Here is a 17,150-nt window from a genome sequence, read left to right as displayed (position 1 = left end):
GGTTCACTGGGTGCGTAACCCATTGGGGTGTCCACCCACGCAGCCAGGGTCGTCAATAAACGAGGGATATAGGTTCACTGGGTGCGTAACCCATTGGGGTGTCCACCCACGCAGCCAGGGTCGTCAATAAACGAGGGATATAGGTTCACTGGGTGCGTAACCCATTGGGGTGTCCACCCACGCAGCCAGGGTCGTCAATAAACGAGGGATATAGGTTCACTGGGTGCGTAACCCACTGGGGTGTCCACCCACGCAGCCAGGGTTGTCAATAAACGAGGGATATAGGTTCACTGGGTGCGTAACCCATTGGGGTGTCCACCCACGCAGCCAGGGTCGTCAATAAACGAGGGATATAGGTTCACTGGGTGCGTAGCCCATTGGGGTGTCCACCCACGCAGCCAGGGTCGTCAATAAACGAGGGATATAGGTTCACTGGGTGCGTAACCCATTGGGGTGTCCACCCACGCAGCCAGGGTCGTCAATAAACGAGGGATATAGGTTCACTGGGTGCGTAACCCATTGGGGTGTCCACCCACGCAGCCAGGGTCGTCAATAAACGAGGGATATAGGTTCACTGGGTGCGTAACCCATTGGGGTGTCCACCCACGCAGCCAGGGTCGTCAATAAACGAGGGATATAGGTTCACTGGGTGCGTAACCCACTGGGGTGTCCACCCACGCAGCCAGGGTTGTCAATAAACGAGGGATATAGGTTCACTGGGTGCGTAACCCATTGGGGTGTCCACCCACGCAGCCAGGGTCGTCAATAAACGAGGGATATAGGTTCACTGGGTGCGTAACCCATTGGGGTGTCCACCCACGCAGCCAGGGTCGTCAATAAACGAGGGATATAGGTTCACTGGGTGCGTAACCCATTGGGGTGTCCACCCACGCAGCCAGGGTCGTCAATAAACGAGGGATATAGGTTCACTGGGTGCGTAACCCATTGGGGTGTCCACCCACGCAGCCAGGGTCGTCAATAAACGAGGGATATAGGTTCACTGGGTGCGTAACCCATTGGGGTGTCCACCCACGCAGCCAGGGTCGTCAATAAACGAGGGATATAGGTTCACTGGGTGCGTAACCCACTGGGGTGTCCACCCACGCAGCCAGGGTTGTCAATAAACGAGGGATATAGGTTCACTGGGTGCGTAACCCATTGGGGTGTCCACCCACGCAGCCAGGGTCGTCAATAAACGAGGGATATAGGTTCACTGGGTGCGTAACCCATTGGGGTGTCCACCCACGCAGCCAGGGTCGTCAATAAACGAGGGATATAGGTTCACTGGGTGCGTAACCCATTGGGGTGTCCACCCACGCAGCCAGGGTCGTCAATAAACAAGGGATATAGGTTCACTGGGTGCGTAACCCGTTGGGGTGTCCACCCACGCAGCCAGGGTCGTCAATAAACGAGGGATATAGGTTCACTGGGTGCGTAACCCATTGGGGTGTCCACCCACGCAGCCAGGGTCGTCAATAAACGAGGGATATAGGTTCACTGGGTGCGTAACCCATTGGGGTGTCCACCCACGCAGCCAGGGTCGTCAATAAACGAGGGATATAGGTTCACTGGGTGCGTCACCCATTGGGGTGTCCACCCACACAGCCAGGGTCGTCAATAAACGAGGGATATAGGTTCACTGGGTGCGTCACCCATTGGGGTGTCCACCCACGCAGCCAGGGTCGTCAATAAACGAGGGATATAGGTTCACTGGGTGCGTAACCCATTGGGGTGTCCACCCACGCAGCCAGGGTCGTCAATAAACGAGGGATATAGGTTCACTGGGTGCGTAACCCATTGGGGTGTCCACCCACGCAGCCAGGGTCGTCAATAAACGAGGGATATAGGTTCACTGGGTGCGTAACCCATTGGGGTGTCCACCCACGCAGCCAGGGTCGTCAATAAACAAGGGATATAGGTTCAATGGGTGCGTAACCCATTGGGGTGTCCACCCACGCAGCCAGGGTCGTCAATAAACGAGGGATATAGGTTCAATGGGTGCGTAACCCATTGGGGTGTCCACCCACGCAGCCAGGGTCGTCAATAAACGAGGGATATAGGTTAAATGGGTGCGTAACCCATTGGGGTGTCCACCCACGCAGCCAGGGTCGTCAATAAACGAGGGATATAGGTTCACTGGGTGCGTAACCCATTGGGGTGTCCACCACGCAGCCAGGGTCGTCAATAAACGAGGGATATAGGTTCACTGGGTGCGTAACCCATTGGGGTGTCCACCCACGCAGCCAGGGTCATCAATAAACAAGGGATATAGGTTCAATGGGTGCGTAACCCATTGGGGTGTCCACCCACGCAGCCAGGGTCGTCAATAAACAAGGGATATAGGTTCAATGGGTGCGTAACCCATTGGGGTGTCCACCCACGCAGCCAGGGTCGTCAATAAACGAGGGATATAGGTTCAATGGGTGCGTAACCCATTGGGGTGTCCACCCACGCAGCCAGGGTCGTCAATAAACGAGGGATATAGGTTAAATGGGTGCGTAACCCATTGGGGTGTCCACCCACGCAGCCAGGGTCGTCAATAAACGAGGGATATAGGTTCACTGGGTGCGTAACCCATTGGGGTGTCCACCCACGCAGCCAGGGTCGTCAATAAACGAGGGATATAGGTTCACTGGGTGCGTAACCCATTGGGGTGTCCACCCACGCAGCCAGGGTCGTCAATAAACGAGGGATATAGGTTCAATGGGTGCGTAACCCATTGGGGTGTCCACCCACGCAGCCAGGGTCGTCAATAAACAAGGGATATAGGTTAAATGGGTGCGTAACCCATTGGGGTGTCCACCCACACAGCCAGGGTCGTCAATAAACGAGGGATATAGGTTCAATGAGCCACATTTACATGTCCTTAAAAACAGACTATAACAAATTACAAAAACACTGTTCATTGTGTTTGGATGTGTATCATATATGTCACGTTGGTATAAAGAGTCGGGAGACAGGCGCAGGAATGCGTAATAGGGTTTTTATTTACACAAAATAAAGCGTGCCATGTAAAGGCACGGGGGCGAAGACCAAACAAACACATATACAAAATACAGGGTTAAACCCAAACAAAAGAGCAAGGAATACCTCAAATACATACATGGGGTGAGACCCGAAAACACAGCACAGGTACTCACACGACCAATGGACATTGTAACAATAATCGACAGCCCAATGGAGAACCAAAGAGCACATTTATACAAATCGATCAGTGTGTCATGTCTTGTTATGTCTGTTCCTGTCCTTTCTCTTCACTCTGTCTCTCTCTGCTGGTCTTTTTAGGTTACCTTCTCTGTCTCTCATTCTTCAGCTGTTCTACATCTCCCCTAACTAGCTCATTCACTCTTTCCCACCTGTTCTCTCTTCCCCCTCTGATTAGGTCTCTATTTCTCTCTCTGTTCCTGCTACTTTCAGTGTCTGATTCTTGTTTGTGTTTTTGATGCCAGAAGCAAGCTGTCGTCTCGTTTGCTTCCACCTTGTCCTATCCTGTCGGAGTCTGCCTGGCAGGTGCATCCTGCACTATACTAACGTTCGTTTTGTTCCGTTGACAACGTTGGAAGAGGATTTATGCCATTCCTGTTTTTCATTAAAGAACTCTGTTTTCTGTTAAAACCGCTTTTGGGTCTTCACTCAAGTACATAACAGAAGAATCAGACCAAGAATGGACCCAGCGGCTCCGGACCCTTTTCACTCCGCCGTCGAGATCCAGGGAGCGATGCTAGGCAGACACGAGGAGGAATTGTCTGCTGCTCGACATGCCGTTGAGACCCTGGCCGTCCAAGTCTCCGACCTCACAAGACAGGTTCACCAACTCCACCTCGATCCACCGCCCACTTCCAGGGTTTCCGAGTCTCCGGAGCCCAGGATCAACAACCCGCCGTGTTACTCTGGGGAGCCCACTGAGTGCCGCTCATTCCTCACTCAGTGTGATGTGGTGTTCTCTCTCCAGCCCAACACTTACTCCAGGAGCGCAGCCCGCATCGCCTACGTCATTTCTCTCCTTACCGGACGGGCGCGTGAGTGGGGCACGGCAATCTGGGAGGCGAGGGCTGAGTGTATTAACCAGTATCAGGACTTTAAGGAGGAGATGATACGGGTTTTTGACCGTTCTGTTTTTGGGGAGGAGGCTTCCAGGGCCCTGTCTTCCCTATGTCAGGGGAATCGATCCATAACGGATTATTCTATTGAGTTTCGCACTCGCTGCCTCTAGTGACTGGAACGAGCCGGCTTTGCTCGCTCGTTTTCTGGAGGGTCTCCTCGTCGAGGTTAAGGATGAGATCCTCTCCCGGGAGGTTCCTTCCAGTCTGGACTCCTTAATAGCTCTCGCTATTCGCATAGAGCGACGGTTTGATCTTCGTCGCCGAGCTCGTGGAAAGGAGCTCGCGTTCTCCGTTGCTCCCCTCTCCACATCACTGCCACCTGCCGCATCACTGCCACCCTCCTCCGCCGGCTCGGATGCTGAGCCTATGCAGCTGGGGGTATCCGCATCTCGGCCAAGGAGAAGGAACGGAGAATCACCAATCGCCTCTGTCTCTACTGCGGCTCCGCTGGTCATTTTGTCACCTCATGTCCAGTAAAAGCCAGAGCTCATCAGTAAGAGGAGGGCTACTGGTGAGCGCAACTACTCAGGCCTCTCCTTCTGGATCACGCACTACCTTTCCGGTCCATCTCCGCTGGCCCGGTTCATCTGCTTCCTGCAGTGCCTTGATAGACTCTGGGGCGGAGGGCTGTTTTATGGACGAGACCTGGGCTCGGGAACATGCATTCCTCTCAGACAGTTAGGGGAGCCCACGGCCTTGTTCGCTTTAGATGGTAGTTCTCTCCCCAAGATTCAGCGTGAGACGCTGCCTTTAACCCTCACTGTCTCTGGTAATCATAGCGAAACCATTTCTTTTTTAATTTTTCGTTCACCTTTTACACCTGTTGTTTTGGGTCACCCCTGGCTAGTGCGCCATAACCCTTCTATTAATTGGTCTAGTAATACTATCCTATCCTGGAATGTTTCTTGTCATGTGACCTGTTTAATGTCTGCTATCCCTCCTGTTTCCTCTGTCTCTTCTTCACAGGAGGAGCCTGGCGATTTGACAGGGGTGCCGGAGGAGTATCACGATCTGCGCACGGTGTTCAGTCGTTCCAAGGCCACTTCTCTCCCTCCACACCGGTCGTATGACTGTAGTATTGATCTCCTTCCGGGAACTACTCCCCCCCGGGGTAGATTATACTCTCTGTCGGCTCCCGAACGTAAGGCTCTCGAGGATTATTTGTCTGTTTCGCTCGACGCCGGTACCATAGTCTCCTCCTCCTCTCCCGCCGGAGCGGGTTTTTTTTTTGTTCAGAAGAAGGACGGGTCCCTGCGCCCATGCGTGGATTATCGAGGGCTGAATGACATAACAGTTAAGAATCGTTATCCGCTTCCTCTTATGTCTTCGGCCTTCGAGATCCTGCAGGGAGCCAGGTTTTTCACCAAATTGGACCTTCGTAACGCCTACCATCTCGTGCGCATCAGGGAGGGGGACGAGTGGAAGACGCCGTTTAACACTCCGTTAGGGCACTTTGAATACCGGGTTCTTCCTTTCGGCCTCGTTAACGCTCCAGCTGTCTTTCAGGCACTAGTTAACGACGTCCTGAGAGACATGCTGAACATTTTTGTTTTCGTTTACATGGACGATATCCTGATTTTTTCACCGTCTCTCTCGATTCATGTTCAGCACGTGCGACGCGTCCTCCAGCGCCTTTTGGAGAACTGTCTTTATGTGAAGGCTGAGAAGTGCATTTTTCATGCCGCCTCTGTCCCTTTTCTCGGTTCCGTTATTTCCGCTGAGGGCATTAAGATGGATCCCGCTAAGGTCCAGGCTGTCATTGATTGGCCCGTTCCTAAGTCACGCGCCGAGCTGCAGCGCTTTCTGGGCTTCGCTAATTTCTATCGTCGTTTCATCCGTAATTTCGGTCAGGTGGCAGCTCCCCTCACAGCCCTTACTTCTGTTAAGACGTGCTTTAAGTGGTCCGTTTCTGCCCAGGGAGCTTTTGATCTTCTTAAGAATCGTTTTACATCCGCTCCTATTCTTGTTACACCTGACATCTCTAGACAGTTTGTTGTTGAGGTTGACGCGTCAGAGGTGGGCGTGGGAGCCATTCTTTCTCAGCGCTCTCTCTCTGACGGCAAGGTCCATCCTTGCGCGTTTTTCTCTCATCGCTTATCGCCGTCAGAACGTAACTATGATGTTGGTAATCGCGAACTGCTCGCCATCCGCTTAGCCCTAGGCGAATGGCGACAGTGGTTGGAGGGGGCGACCGTTCCTTTGTCGTTTGGACTGACCATAGGAACCTTGAGTACATCCGTTCAGCCAAACGACTTAATGCGCGTCAGGCTCGTTGGGCTCTGTTTTTCGCTCGTTTCGAGTTTGTTATTTCTTATCGTCCGGGCTCAAAAACACCAAGCCTGATGCTTTATCTCGTCTCTTCAGTTCTTCTGAGGTCTCCTCCGACCCCGAGGGATTCTCCCTGAGGGGCGTGTTGTCGGGTTGACTGTCTGGGGAATTGAGAGGCAGGTAAAGCAAGCACTCGCTCACACTCCGTCGCCGCGAGCTTGTCCTAGGAACCTTCTGTTCGTTCCCGTTCCTACTCGTCCGGCCGTTCTTCAGTGGGCCCACTCTGCCAAGTTAGCCGGCCACCCCGGCGTTCGGGGTACGCTCGCTTCCATTCGCCAGCGTTTCTGGTGGCCCACTCGGGAACGTGACGCGCGTCGTTTTGTCGCCGCTTGTTCGGTCTGCGCGCAGACTAAATCTGGGAACTCTCCTCCTGCCGGCCGTCTCAGACCGCTTCCCATTCCCTCTCGACCGTGGTCTCACATCGCTTTAGATTTTATCACCGGACTGCCTTCATCAGCGGGAAGACAGTTATTCTTACGGTTGTCGATAGATTCTCTAAGGCGGCTCATTTCATTCCTCTCGCTAAGCTCCCTTCTGCTAAGGAGACGGCTCAGATCATTATCGAGAATGTTTTTCGAATTCATGGCCTTCCGTCTGACGTCGTTTCCGACAGAGGCCCGCAGTTCACGTCTCAATTTTGGAGGGAGTTTTGCCGTTTGATTGGGGCTTCCGTCAGTCTCTCGTCCGGCTTTCATCCCCAGTCTAACGGTCAAGCCGAACGGGCCAATCAGACTGTTGGTCGCATTTTACGCAGTCTTTCTTTTCGTAACCCTGCGTCTTGGTCAGAACAGCTCCCCTGGGCAGAGTACGCCCACAACTCGCTTCCTTCGTCTGCTACCGGTCTATCTCCTTTTCAGAGTAGCCTCGGGTACCAGCCTCCGCTGTTCTCATCTCAGCTCGCCGAGTCCTGCGTCCCCTCCGCTCAGGCTTTTGTCCAGCGTTGCGAGCGCACCTGGAAGGGGGTCAGGTCGGCACTTTGCCGTAATAGGGCGCAGACTGTGAGGGCCGCTAATAAGCGTAGGACCAAGAGTCCTAGATATTGTTGCGGTCAGAGAGTATGGCTCTCCACTCAGAACCTTCCCCTTAAGACAGCTTCTCGCAAGTTGGCCCCGCGGTTCATTGGTCCGTTCCGTATTTCTCAGGTCATTAATCCTGTCGCAGTGCGACTTCTTCTCCCGCTATCTTCGTCGCGTTCACCCGGTCTTCCATGTCTCCTGTGTTAAGCCCGTTCTTCGCGCCCCCGCTCGTCCCTCCCCCCATCCTTGTCGAGGGCGCACCCATCTACAGGGTTCGTAAGATTTTGGACATGCGCCCTCGGGGCCGTGGTCATCAGTACCTAGTGGATTGGGAGGGGTACGGTCCTGAGGAGAGGAGTTGGGTTCCCTCTCGGGACGTGCTGGACCGTTCGCTGATCGATGATTTCCTCCGTTGCCGCCAGGTTTCCTCCTCGAGTGCGCCAGGAGGCGCTCGGTGAGTGGGGGGTACTGTCATGTCTTGTTATGTCTGTTCCTGTCCTTTCTCTTCACTCTGTCTCTCTCTGCTGGTCTTTTTAGGTTACCTTCTCTGTCTCTCATTCTTCAGCTGTTCTACATCTCCCCTAACTAGCTCATTCACTCTTTCCCACCTGTTCTCTCTTCCCCTCTGATTAGGTCTCTATTTCTCTCTCTGTTCCTGCTACTTTCAGTGTCTGATTCTTGTTTGTGTTTTTGATGCCAGAAGCAAGCTGTCGTCTCGTTTGCTTCCACCTTGTCCTATCCTGTCGGAGTCTGCCTGGCAGGTGCATCCTGCACTATACTAACGTTCTTTTTGTTCCGTTGACAACGTTGGAAGAGGATTTATGCCATTCCTGTTTTTCATTAAAGAACTCTGTTTTCTGTTAAAACCGCTTTTGGGTCTTCACTCAAGTACATAACACAGTGTGAAATAGGAACCAGTGTGCGTAATTTGACATTTCCGGAGGAATCCGTGACAATATGCAAAACTTTTTTGCCTTTTTTTGTATTGTTTTTTTACTTTCCTAAAAGAATAAATGACCACCTCACGGTTCAGCTGTCAGAGATTTGAGGACTAAAGGATTAAGGGCATTGCATGCATAGACCTATAGGCTGAGGTGTCCACTGTATGATATTAATATTAAAAAAAGAAATATGAAGGAAGAGAAGCGTATGCCTAGCCCCAGAGAGAGAGACAGAGAAATGCTGGCGGTATGCTACGACACCAAGATGCATTTCTTTAACTTTGTCAGATAGGCTACTGCGTCTGCTATACAGATATAGGCGTTCAGAAGAAGACTAATTTTACATTTTTCAATCCGAATATTTTTTTATAAAGATAATCATTATATTGTTAGATTCTAGGAGTATCTCTGGTAGGCCTTAAACATTCTTCCTCACCTCAAGTTCAACTGTCTGGAGTCAGGTGGAGCGCCAGTGTGCACTGCCTTCGTATCATAGGTCTGCAACATAATAGGCTAATAGCCACACCAAACCTTCTCAAAAGATTCTAAACTTTTTAGGGTAGTATCAAAAGTAAGTCAAGCCATTGTTTATAGGGGAAAATACGAGCAGGATATTATATCGCTGCAAACATAACATTACAGTTTGAACTTAATTTGGCCATAGAAAATGGCTCAACAGAATAAAACAAAACATTTGCGAACTGGTTTAAGCCTTAACAAAAGTTTTGAACAGGCTATATAACAGCAATTACCAAGAAAGGTTAGTGCCTAAAGTACCCCTCCCCCCAAAATAAAAAAAGGTTTTATTGTCACACACCAGATTGGTGCAGTGAAATGTGTTGTTTTACAGGGTCAGCAAAAGTAGTATGGCACACCTGGAGCAAATTGGGGTAAAGTGCCTTGCTCAAGGGCACATCGACAGATGTTTTACCTTGTCAGCTTGGGTTATCGAACCAGCGGCCTTTCAGTTACTGTTCCCACACTGTACCTGCCACTCTAATAAACAAGTTACAGCAATAGGCTAATTCTATTTATTTTACAAACAGCCTACTTATAACCTATGTTAAACTAAATACAGAGCACACAATTAAAAAGACAGATCGAACTTAATTTAGCCAACAAAAAAGTCTGAACAGAATTAAGCAAAATAAGTTTTTGTCACGTCTACTCCCTCTCCGGCCTCTAGGTCATCAGGCTGCTGATTATCCCGCACACCTGTCACCATCGTCTCGCGCCCCTTCGCCTCATGACACTCACCTGGACTCCATCACCTCCTTGATTATCTTCCCTATATCTGTCACTCCACTTGGTTCTTTCCTCAGGTGTTATTGACTCTGTGTTCATGTTGGTGCGTTGTTTGTGTTTCGTGTTCATTTTATTTATTAAAACACTCGCTCCCTGAATTTGCTTCCCGACTCTCAGCGCACTCGTTACAGTTTTGCATATTTAAATAATTGACTTCGATTAATAAATAGGCCTACAATAATAACAATGATATGCAATAATAATAATGACGAAACAAAGTATTATAAATACAAAAAAAGGAATAAATAAAGTTTAAAAAATGGCGTCCTACCTGAATAGCGAGTTGCACAGTAGTAGCCTGCATTTGGCCATTTTGTGGTATTAGAAGATATTCTTCTGATGCCTTCTATCATGTAAAATAAGTAGAATTGCATGAAATGTGTTTATAAAAGGACCCTACAAATTTTTTTTTATCCCCATGTGTGGAAATTAAAAACTTGTCTTCTCAGCGGTATGCCAACTGTATGCCACCACCCCCCCATCCCCAACTCAAAACTTCTTCCCTTTGGGTTATTGAATCTGACGTGAGGTCAATCACTTCATCTCTCCAGTGGGGTCAGCAGAGTTGAGATCATCACCACAGTCTTAGTCCATGGGAGTGGATGTGTCCCAAATGTCACCATAGTCCCTACATAGTGCACTCTTTTCCCATGGTCTGTGGTCAAACTTTGTGCACTTGTGAATAGAGTATAATTTGGGATGCAGAGAGTTTGTTTTGTATTCTGTTATGTAAGTGTGTGTGTGTGCGTTTTTGCATGCTTGTGCAAATGTTTGGGAGTGTCTGACTATGTGTGAAATAGAGAAGGAGACCCACACAGAGAGAGTGTGAAATATTAATTAGTGTGACCTTAGTATAATTACTCCTGGCCCAGGGGTGATGTGTGTGTGTGTGTGTGTGTGTGTGTGTGTGTGTGTGTGTGTGTGTGTGTGTGTGTGTGTGTGTGTGTGTGTGTGTGTGTGTGTGTGTGTGTGTGTGTGTGTGTGTGTGTGTGTGTGTGTGCATGATCTCCTGGGATGTCCATTATTAGACAGTAAACACTCCTGGTTTCCTATGGTTATCATGGTGTCTTTTAATGGGAGAATATGACCGTTCTCCCCATGGTAAAATACTTTACCCCTGTAGCACGTGCAGTAACTTCGATCTTGGTCACAATTGCTTTCTCATAACATTTCCCTATTGAGTTGCTGAGTATTGCTTCTGTGTTATATAATAAATAGTTGGAGCTTCCCCTCTTCCTCATTTTCTCATGAGGTTTAGAACCTCAAATGAGCATTGTGCAGGTGGGGGCTGTTTTTTTACTTTCCTTGCAGCTCTTCATCTCGCTCTCTCTCCTCCCTCCCCCTCTGCCTCTTCCTGTCCTCCCTCCCCTCTCTGCCTCTCTTCAGGGCACTACATGTAGATATTTCCTCTGCTTTGTAGGCTGACATTAATTCAGTTTTGAATTGCAGGGGATGGTTTGGGCTTTTGTTGCAGAGGAAGCTAATTCTGTTGAATCTCTCACACACACACTCACTCTCTCTCTTCCTCTCCACTCCATCCTTCTCTCTCTCTCTCTTTCTTTTTCTGCTCTCCATATTTTTCACTCCCTCCACCACTTCCTCTCGCTCTCTATCTCTCTCTCTCTCTCTCTCTCTCTCTCTCTCTCTCTCCTCCCCCTCAGTGTTTCTGTTTCTCTCTGCTGCAGATATGACTCAGAGGAGCTGCAGAAATTACTTTTGAATCCTCTCACCCTCCCTCCCATCACTCACTCCCTCTTTTCTCCTCCATCACCATCTGGTTTACCCATTCTCCTTTTTTTTGACTGAAGGCATGATAGATGTTGACGATAATCATCAATGATTGCATCATTCATTTGATTATCTGACAGAAGCCCCTCAAGCCTCTTTAACATTGAAGTACTGCTGAAAAGTTACTGCTGAAAAAAATCTTTGCCTCGGGCAGATCTGGGAATAGGATCTAGCTCAACCTGCTTGACCAATACCAATAAACAGCAGTATGCAATATAAGATAATAAGATCTCTCTGGACCCTCTCTAGTAAAGATGCCCAGAAGTCAGCAGCATCCTTTTCAACAAGTAGTGAATCTCCTCCCACTACCTTCCCTACATGGAGGCGTTTACTGGTTGTGTAGTCTGCTCTCACATTCTACCCTACAGTCATAAAAACACTTTCCTTTTATATTTTCTTGAGAGAAAAGGCACATTCTATCTAAGAATTGTGATGATGCAATGTGTCATATTGTTTGATATCATATTGTGCGTCTCTCCATATGGAGGGGACCGTAATCTGAGACCGCAGCCTATTCCTCGACCATGGGAGTGTTGTCTCTTGTGATGTGTCGGTCTTTATGAGGTCAGGTAGTGTCATGGTCATGATGACCGTGTCCAATTGGACCTGATCCCCCCCCCGTCCCTGTCTCCTGAGTGGCTCGACCAATGACCTTGGCTCTCTCTGCACGTGCTCGCACTGCACTCACCACTCAGTGGAACTCCCAGGGATTTCATATCACTGCACAGCAATCAAAGCCAAGGTCTCAACCCTACACACCTCTACTCGCTGGAGAGAGACAGACAGTGTGTTTCTTTAGGTTGTTTCTTTATATTCCATTCTATAGAAACGTTTAGTGGTTCTGTCGGTCCACTCTGTTTGGTATTCTGTTCTAGCTCTAGTAGGCTCGAACATAAAGTGGTGCTGCAATGCTTCAAAAACCTTACTGTAACCTTGTGAAGTGTGAAGACAGATTGTTGGATATTGATATTGATTGGTGTTAAAGCGGAGTGCACTGTCCTTGTCTTAGGTTTTATAAAATATTGTGTAAAACATGGTTGCTGTGGAAACTGTAAAGCGTTCCCTACGGCAGTTACGATGTTGTGCTTCCATCCTCTACCCTGCCTCTCCCAGACCCCCTCACTTCACATATTCACACAGGGGTGGGTTGGCGCTGGGTTTAAACACCCCCACCTCCTCCGCTGATGTCACAGCAGCTTGGAGATAGAACGATCACGGTTAGTCATTTGCTCCCGTAAATTAGTGGTTGTGTACAGAATAACAGTTCCCGAGTGGTGACATAGTCATTTAGAGATGCACTGTGGTAATCAGCACAGAGGCAGGAAATTAAAATGATGACTCGTGACATTCTTTTGTTGACACTTGAGTAGGTTAACTATTATAAAAGATGCACTCTTGACCCCTAGAATGTGCATTCAGTTTAGCATCTATTTTAGTTTAGTGTAAGCTAGGACTTTGTTTTCAGTGTTGCATAGTAGACTGCTTTATCATGTGAGCTCCAGTCCTGGGTCAACTGTAAGAAGGAACATTTCGGGGGATTGTACTGTACAGAAGATAAACTATAGGATTTGTCATTTGTAAATGTTATTCTGAGAAGGAAGCTGTAGGAAGGTTTAGCATTGACTGTCTGAGGACATTATATCTGCATTATTACTATACTGATCTGTCCATATATCTATCTATGGCTGTGATTGGACTGAGCCAGTTCACTGTAGTTGACATGTCAGCTGTCCTTTGGCCACTGGCCATTGTGGATTGCTTAACTAGTACCTGATTCAGTGTCTTTGGCATTCAGATGTAGACAAATGGTAGTTTGACGATGGGACGCGGTGAAACACATGTGCACGCAGCGCTGTGGAGCAGAAGTCTGGTTACCGTGGGAACGCTGTGAGCTCCTCTTGAAAGAACTCTGTGGGCGAGAGAGAGAATAGAGAGAGAGAAGCGAAGAGAGGAGAGGAGAGGGTAGGAGTGAGTGAGTGAGAGAGAGAGAGAGAGAGAGAGAGAGAGAGAGAGAGAGAGAGAGAGAGAGAGAGAGAGAGAGAGAGAGAGAGAGAGAGATTTTTCATTGGAGGGTAAGCTACAGGTCTCCTCAATTGGTAAAGTTGGGCAACTTTTTCTTTGGTCAAATGTTATGAGGGATCATTATCATTTTTACACTGACTAACTGATCCTGTGACAGCCTGACATAATGTCAGTCTCTTCAGTAAATTTGGCTTCCCACCTCTTCTACTCTTAATGAAACCTAATTGTGTCTCTCCAAACAACCACCAGCAAATCTGATAGGTAAACCCACCCAGCATAGTATTAAAACCCTAATTTTAGGGTAGTACACACAGTGGTATTGTTTACTCTACTAGAGAGCTCCAATAGATAGCAGGTGCTGCTGCTACATAGATGGAGGTAATTGTAATCATGCCCCTCTTCTTCTCCGGTAAATGAGCGCCTCTATCGCCTGGCACTCAGCACCAAACGCCCACACAGGCAGTTCGCGCTGTTGCCAAGCAGCGGGAGACTCGGAGCCCAGAATAGGGGGAGGGGGTTTCGAAAAACACTTAACTTTAGGCTAGAGGCAGTGCACACTGGGAGGGGGGGGGCGGCTCCCCCACATACACATTCTCATCTGTAGACGGGCGGGGGGGGGGGGGGGTGTATGACGCAGTAGGCTCCCACACACACACTCCCATCTGTAGATAGTGAATAGAAAAATGCAAATGTTGAAATAAAAGGTTTTTCAAGAGGCTTGTGCTTCAGTTGGTTAAAGTAGGTTTGTGCCTGGTTACTGGCTCAGGCTAGTGAATGTGATCCCTTACTGGCCATGAACTGTAATGCGTATCAGAGTTGAATTGTTCAAGATATACAATAGGAAACAGGTAACGATACTGACCCAATGGCAGAGATGACTGTACAGTGTTTTCGGAAAGTATTCAGACCCCTTCCCTTTTTCCACATTTCGTTACATTACAGCCTTATTCTAAAATGAATTAAATAAATACAAATCCTCGTCAATCTACACACAATACCCCACAATGACATCACAATACCCCATAATGACATCACAATACCCCATAATGAAAGAGCAAAAACGGGGTTTTAGACAATTTTGCAAATGTAAAAAAAACAAAAAAAACTGAAATACCTTATTTACGTAAGTATTCAGACCCTTTGCTATGAGACTCAAACTGAGCTCAGGTGACTCCTTTTTCCATTGATCATCCTTGAGATGTTTCTACATCTTGATTTGAGTCCACCTGTGGTAAATTCAATTGATTGGACATTATTTGGAAAGGCACACACCTGTCTGTATAAGGTCCAACAGTTGACAGTCTTCCTCTATAGATAGATAGACTCACCTACACACTGACATGTCCTGACACTCTATTTACCCTGCTGTGTGTTGGAGGAAGTCCTTTATTTGTACTGTGAACACCCCTCCACACACCATATTTCTGTTGCCTCTTCAACTTTTACCTCTCCTCCGCTCCTCTTGACTTGATTATTCCCCCCCTTGGCCTCCTCCGTATACAACCTCTGTCCTTCTCTCTCTCCTCCCACTCTTCGCTTCCTCTCTCCATCCAATTGGCAACAGATTTTCATACGAACATTAAAAAAAATCTGCAGATAAACAATATGCGCATTTTCCCAGCAGAGATGTGTTTCCTTCAAATGGACTTGTTGCGGATAAAAGGCTGTGTGAGATGACGTAGTTAAATTTGCAGTTAAATTTAATCGCATTTTCAACTGTACTGATTGTTTTGTCACACAAAAAACTTTGCATTATATAGAGAATGTGTCCACTCGGATATTTGCATGTGCGCTCTAGCCAACAGCTTGCAGATACGGTGCGGATATAGCCTACATTATGAGATTATTCTGGACAAAAGAACGAGATAATTGTTTTTTTGTCAAATGGCAGCCAAGCATCGATCATCATTTCACCAGAATAAGACCCTCGCTATTTATTGGAAAGGAGCATCACCAGAATAAGACCCTCGCTATTTATTGGAAAGGAGCATCACCAGAATAAGACCCTCGCTATTTATTGGAAAGGAGCATCACCAGAATAAGACCCTCGCTATTTATTGGAAAGGAGCATCACCAGAATAAGACCCTCGCTATTTATTGGAAAGGAGCATCACCAGAATAAGACCCTCGCTATTTATTGGAAAGGAGCATCACCAGAATAAGACCCTCGCTATTTATTGGAAAGGAGCATCACCAGAATAAGACCCTCGCTATTTATTGGAAAGGAGCATCACCAGAATAAGACCCTCGCTATTTATTGGAAAGGAGCATCACCAGAATAAGACCCTCGCTATTTATTGGAAAGGAGCATCACCAGAATAAGACCCTCGCTATTTATTGGAAAGGAGCATCAAGCTCATCTCTGTGCACTTTCACCACCCTGTGAAGTTCACCACAATTCATTTAATCTGTAGCCTAATACACTGCATGTTTTCCTGGGTCATAGTGGAAGGATCACACAACATATCATTGCGTGACTCCAAGTTTCCCTCGATATGGTGGTTATTATGTTTACAGTGCATTCGGAAAGTATTCAGACAACTTGACTTTTTCCACACTTTGTTATGTTACAGCCTTATTCTAAAATGGATTCAATATATTCGTTCCTCATTAATCTACACACAATACCCCATAATGACAAACAAAAAACAGGTTTTTAGAAATGTGTGCAAATATATTAAAAATGTCAAACTGAACTATCACATTTTACAAAAGTATTCAGACCCTTTACTCAGTACTCTTTGGCAGCGACTACAGCCTCGAGTCCTCTTGGGTATGACGCTACAAGCTTGGCACACCTGTATTTGGGGAGTTTCTCCCATTCTTCTCTGCTGATCCTCTCAAGCTCTGTCAGGTTGGATGGGGAGCGTCGCTGCACAGCTATTTTTGATCGCGTTCAAGTCCGGGCTCTGTCTGGGCCACTCAAGGACATTCAGACATCCTGTTAGGAGGTGAACCTTCACCCAGTCTGAGGTCCTGAGCGCTCTGGAGCAGGTTTTCATCAAGGATCTCTCTGTACTTTCCTCCGTTCATCTTTCCCTCGATCCTGACTATTTTCCCAATCCCTGCCACGGAAAAACATACCCACAGCATGATGCTGCCACCCTCTTGCTTCACTGCAGCGAAGGTGCCAGGTTTCCTCCAGACATGACGCTTGGCTTTCAGGCCAAAGAGTTCAATCTTGCTTTCATCAGAGTTTCTCATGGTCTGACAGTCCTTTAGGTGCCTCTTAGCAAACTACAAGCGGGCTGTCATGTGCCTTTTACTTCGGAGTGGCTTCCGTCTGGTCACTCTACCATCAAGGCCTGATTGGTGGAGTTCTGTAGAGATAGTTGTCCTTCGGGAAGGTTCTCTCATCTCCACACAGGAACTCTGGAGCTCTGTTTAGAGTGACCATCGGGTTCTTGGTTTACCTCCCTGACCAAGGCCCTTCTCCCCCGATTGCTCAGTTTATCCAGGGGGCTACATCTAGAAAGGAATGTGTTGTTAGCCTACGCCAGATCTGTGCCTCGACACAATCCTGTCTCGGAGCTCTATGGACAATTCCTTCGACCTCATGGTTTGGTTTTTGCTCTGACATGAACTGTTAACAGTGTAATCTTATATAGACAGGTGTGTGCCTTTCCAAATCATGTCCAATCAATTGA

General features: G+C 47.9%; 1 pseudogene; it reads left to right on the top strand.

The window, feature by feature from the left end:
• Positions 1–17,150, top strand: part of LOC135528267 (IQ motif and SEC7 domain-containing protein 1-like) — a 56,889-nt pseudogene that overhangs the window by 6,776 nt on the left and 32,963 nt on the right.

Source organism: Oncorhynchus masou, chromosome 33, assembly GCF_036934945.1.
Source record: "Oncorhynchus masou masou isolate Uvic2021 chromosome 33, UVic_Omas_1.1, whole genome shotgun sequence".
NCBI lineage: Eukaryota > Metazoa > Chordata > Actinopteri > Salmoniformes > Salmonidae > Oncorhynchus > Oncorhynchus masou.
This window is presented reverse-complemented; position numbering and strand designations above follow the sequence as displayed.